This window comes from Spea bombifrons, chromosome 2, assembly GCF_027358695.1.
Source record: "Spea bombifrons isolate aSpeBom1 chromosome 2, aSpeBom1.2.pri, whole genome shotgun sequence".
In the NCBI taxonomy this organism is placed as follows: domain Eukaryota; kingdom Metazoa; phylum Chordata; class Amphibia; order Anura; family Pelobatidae; genus Spea; species Spea bombifrons.
In genome coordinates, this window is record NC_071088.1 from 110,471,450 (window position 1) to 110,477,590 (window position 6,141).

The window sequence follows — 6,141 nt, forward strand, 5'->3', positions numbered from 1 at the left end:
GACCATCCCCCGTTTTTTGGGGCTACTTCTACCTCCTATCAGTCATTGGTATGTACCTTCCTACACACGGTCCCTTTTCACTTTACCTCATTAACAAGTGCCAAAATGGCTTGTAATAGCGGAGGGTACATGTGATGACGGATGGAAGAATCATGACAAATTTTCAGAACTTTTGCAGTTCGGTTTCGTTAGTTTCGTCGGAGATCACCCTCATTTTCGTTGACTCATAGAAACCCACGAAACAGGCAATGTTTGTTAATAATAAAGTTTGTATGAAAACAAATGTCTACTCACTTTAGAATGGGTTACAACTAATAGTAATAGGTCACATAATCTGATTTAAGAACAGAGAAATATAATCAGATGGCCAACTCTGGCAGTATGTCTCTTGAGATTAATGAACACTAAAGCCAGCACCCACCAACACTTATATTACGCGTATTAGATTAAATTGGCATTTTACTGTAAAACATTTTTTATTTTGTTTTCATATGAAATGCAATGCATCATAGTACAGAATGACATTAAATAAAACATTTTTACTCTATGGCATGTAAGTTCCTTGGCATGTTCTTCTCTCGTCTTCCATAGCCAGCTTGTTGGATTGGTAGAGGTGTTGTGGTGTGAGGCATAAGTCCCCATGGACAAGAGTCCATATGGTTACCTTTTTACACACAAACATCCAGCACCTCGCCTCTATGTGCAATCATGCATACATTTTGTAGTTTGAGTCCGAAATCTAACAACTAGAGATGATTTACCCATGAAACTTTTGCTCACTAAGTAAATGACATCGAAGGGAGATCTATGAGTACAATGTGATGCCAAACGTATGTCAGCTAATACTGTACACTACATATGTATGTAGTAAGTTAAGTAGTTATTGTCTATAATATTGTTTCATTGTGTGAACTTTGTATTGTTAAGCCATTAAATGTAATGATAATTAGTACACATAAGAGACTCCAACTAGGCTGCAGTTATCTTATTTAAAATTGTTTAGGCTGTAGGGATTGTATTTTGTGTGGATACTCAACTCCAGGTTTTGCATGGAAAGCATGAGATTACCAGCAATCATGACACCATGAAGTTTAACTGTATCCAGTCACTGTAGTAGTGTAGATTTACTGCTCCAGACAGATTGTATAACGTTTTATCAGGAACTAGAGATCTTAAACTGGGATCCCTGACCATCATGCGGATGTCCTTCTCGGGTCCTTTTTGGAATTAGTTTATGATGCACCCAGACAGAAGCACTTAGTGTTTTGAAGTATAAAGAGTCAGACTCAGGGAAGTAGTTGAGAAGGTAATAAAACGGTTTTGAAGGGACCTGATATCTGCTATTACCACAAAAAATAATGTCCCTAAAGAAGCACTGATTTATTAGGGACAAATACACTAGAGAATAATAGGAAGGTGATAAAAGAACAGACAATGGTTTACATTAGACAGCAGAACAAATCGAGCAATAAACAGATGTATTTAACCCCTTCTTGACAATGGTTGATTTTATTTTTTGTACCCTTCATGACAATGGCTGTTTTAACATTTCTGCAGTGCTCGTGTTTAGCTGTAATTTTCTTCTTTCTCATGTACTGTACCCACACAAGTTATATATTGTTTTTTCCGGACAAGAAGGGCTTTCTTTAGATGCCATTATTTTGATTGTATTATATAATTTACTATAAAAAAGTATTACCCCATCAAACCATATATTTTTGAAAACTAGACACACCTAGGCAGTGGCGACTCTAGAAACAATATATAGGGGGGGCACACAAAATACCACAGTCAAACTGGGGGGGCATTAATAATTTCCACCAATAAATCATACCACTGAAAACACACACACACACACACATATATATATATATATATATATATATATATATATATATATATATATATTGCCAAAAGTAATGTGCTATGGAATGATACTTTTGTTATTGGACAATACAATACTTGATCATTCAACATGGGAAGCCTGAAGCCACAATTTAGTACGACAAATCCTTGAAATCCTTTAAACAACACAATACCTTAACTTTTCCACTAAATGATTTCAGGGCCTAATATTAGTCCCTGCTGCCGATATATATATAAATATATATATAAATATTAGACCCTGCTGCCGATAGCAGGTATAGATCTACACATTAACACACAAACCCAGCTTTGCATGTATAGAACAATTGAAATTCACTTGTCATCTTAGCACTGAAGGTATATATCAAATAAACAGAATCAGGCATTCAAATCCTGTATGTGCAGGTATACAATAATAATATATGAAATGTAGCATTGCAGGTATAGATCAAATCAATACATGGAAACAGCATTGCAGGTATTAATCAACTGAACAAGACATACAAACCTTGTATTTGCAGGTATACATAAATAGTGTATGGAAACATAGCATAGCAGATATGGATCTACAGAAGAACACACAAACCAAGCTTTGCAGGTACAGATCAATTGGAATTCACATAAAAACCCAGCATTAAAGGTATATTTAAAACCCCTAAAAAAAACCCCTAAATTACAGGGATAGATCACAGGTTGCACACCCCAACCACAGTGCCCACATAGAACCTGGCCAGCACCCAGATAACACACATAAGATTTGCCATCTTTGTCCCATATACACCCTGCCTGTGCCATCTCGGTCCCCAAGGCTCAAACATCCTGCCAGTGCCATCTTTGCCCTTCCACAATTATACATCTATGATACACACAATCACATTAACTCATGCTCTCCCTCATTCAGACAATTCATCCATTTTAAGAAACTACACCCCTTGGAGCTTCAAATGAGGGGCTACATGTATTTCTAGGACAAAAGTTGAGTGCACAAATAATGATGGAATATGTTGCTTTGGCTAGAAAATATGTTTTTTCTAACCATAACGACATGTTCATTTGTGTCTTGTGCACTCCAGGTTTGTACTAGAAACACATACAGCCCCTCATTTGATGCGCCAAGGGGTGTAGTTTTTGCAAATGTGTACTTTTTGTGCCATAATTTAACTTCCTACGTGAGCAGTAATGCCACGTCAAGGCTTCAACCCTAATTACTGATCATTAACACGCCTTTCATATCTCCATTCATTCACAGAAGCACACGCCATTCTTTCCATACATTTACTCACAGTAGCACACACCATTCTTTCCCCTTACAATTCCAAAGAAATGATGGTAAAGGGAGAAAAAAAAAATCACTTTTACAGCAAAAATATGTTTTGCAGTAAAAATGCAAGGCGCTCCAGGGATGATATGGTTACTTACGTACCACACAGGCTAAATGGCTGATTTTAATAATATTTGCAGTTCATCAGGATTTTAAAAATTGCCTCCCTCTACCGTTGGCTAAATTTAACCCCATGATCAAAGGGATCATAGGATTAAAAATTAGTATCGGCCATTTTTAAAAAGGGAATGTGACTTTTTATAGCTATATGATCGCTGTGGTAACATTGGCTACCACAGTGATCATTTAGCTAGAATACTTAAACTTTTTTTTTTTTTTTTAAAGTTAAACTACTTTATGTTTAAATAATTTAATTTGGGGGTCTCTAGGCAATTTTGATCTTTTTTTATCTGCCTTTAGAGACCCCCAAATCATATTTTTTTACATTTTTATTTTTTTTAACTTAATATTTTTATTCTTTTTTTACAATCTATATACCGTTGGAAAGGTAAGGCGATTACCTTTCCAACGGTATATGTTGGGGGTATGTAGCTGCTTAGATGCCTGAGATACAGGCATCTAATTAGCATGCCCCCATACCGCTTTAACTGACAATTGTCAGTTATTAATAAAGTTGCGCGGTGACGTCATCGCGTCATTGCGCGAGACGTCACCGGGCAGATCACCGGGGAAGGTGGTGATGGAGGTCCACAGACCTCCATCAAGGTAAATAGTGCTAGTGACGGCATGGTGCCGTCGTTAGCACCTGACTGGGACTGCTAGCGACGGCACCATGCCGTCGTTAGCAGTCAAGGACTGTCCTGGGTGGTTACAAATTCGGCGGGGGGGGCAACAGGGGGGGCAAGGAATAACCTAGGGGGGGCAATTGCCCCCCCTTGCCCCCCTGTAGCGACGCCACTGCACCTAGGGTATTCCAAATGCTAGTATTTTAACTATTTCCATGCACCAAATCTACCACTAGTCTTTGTCAAATTTGTGGTAGTATTTTTTTTTCCCACACACATTTTACTTCAGGTATGAATTTACAGCTCCTGGTATATGTCACTACCAAAACAATACTCCAATATATGTTCAGCAACATCTCCTGAGTACAGTGATTCCCCTCATGCATGGATTTGTCAGGTTGTTTGTAAGAGGTCACATTTGGAAAGTGTGCAATTCAGTTTTTCAACTTGAATTTTGACATGTTGAAAATTCTGCCCCATGTCCTATTTGGGACATCTTTGAAGCTGGCCAATTTAATTTACCCCATCAAACCATATATGTTTAAAAACAAGACACCCCAGGTATTTCAAATATTGGAATTGAAACCCTTTCCTGTACAAATTCTACTACCAGCCATAGTCAAAGTTTATGGTAGTAATTTGTATTTTTCCCCCCAACACACATTGTAATTTTGGTATATGTTCGTGTCAAACAACACCACAAGATGCGTTCAGCAATATCACCTGAGTACAGTGATAATCATGCATGGGTTTATCAGGTTATTTTGGAGGTAAAAGGCCACCTTTGTGAGGTGTGCATTTTTTGGAATTTGGACATCTGGTCAGTCCGTGCCTATGTCCTATTATTGTGACATCTTTGAATCTGGCCAATTCAATTTACCCATCAAATCATAAATTTTTTTAAAATGTTACACCCCATGGGCATTTAACATTCCAGTATTGTAACTTTTTCCGTGAGATTATTTTTCTGAAGATATAATGCTGATTTTAGGACTTGCTGCTTTTGTTGGAACAGGATGGTTCCCCTGATGGTGAAGTCAGTGAGGTATTATTTTAACGTTACCAATATTTTTCCTTTTTTTCTTATTTTTTTTTAAATTTGTATTTACTTTACTAATCACCTTACTTTACTTTTGAAGGATGCTGTCGGCAAAATCTCTCACAGTGGCACTTGCAACCACTCTCCTAATAATCGATCGCCTACTAAGCTCTTTTAAATCAGGCGTCCGTCGCCATACAATACATGGTGGACGTTGACATCTGGGGGAGTGGCCACATGAGGCCCCTGCTACCGATCTCGGTGTCGCTGAATGTCTCGACATCACGCTATTACAGCAATACCATTTGGTTGAAGAAAGCGACCGTAGATCCCTTTCTACACCTTTTTAAAGTAATGATGTTTTTCCGTGACATGCCTGGCACGTTAATTGTCGTGAAGGGGTTAAGCCAATCAGGAGAGGCAGATTATGACATACTCTCAGGGCAAGTGGTTAATAGGAGGATTGGCACTCCTCAACTGGGGGACGGCAACCAATTGGAGAATCTTCTACCTTGTTATCCTATGGGGAAGGGTGACCAATCGCAGAAGCACCTACTTTTTCCATGTTTTTCAATGGCGATTGGGACAGGTAATCCAACTCAACCTTTGTTGTATGTGGCCATCCAATGCCGATCCTGTGACTCCACTTTTCCTGCAGGGGATCAGTTCCCCCGCTCCCATCAAATTAACTAATCATATACCCCTTAGGTATGGGGATTTCCAGTATTAGTATTAGAAATAGCAGATGCAGTTACGGAATCTACAGAGAACAGGCTAATTGTCTCCATTGTACGACCTTTTAAACTAGGTTCCATAAACTCAATTGTTATCAATTGATTGGCTTTATATCTCAGTGCTAGATCAGGGATTTGTACATTTATCTCATGAGAAGTACCATAATGATCAGACTAGCCATGTTCTTAGGATAACATATTGAGAGAGCAGGCAAGCTGCTCTCGTGATTCTACCTGCTGAGGAGCAAATATGGGTTTCTCTAGCACAGACATCCGTGGTTAGCTCCCTCACATGTCATATCCAGCACAATGCAGCCAGGCGAAGTTAAATGATCTCCATTTCCATAAAAAAACATTATAGAGAGGCCATTTGTGGTTGAGAAACTCTGAGCTACAAAACAGTAGACATTTTAATGATGAATCATAATACATTTT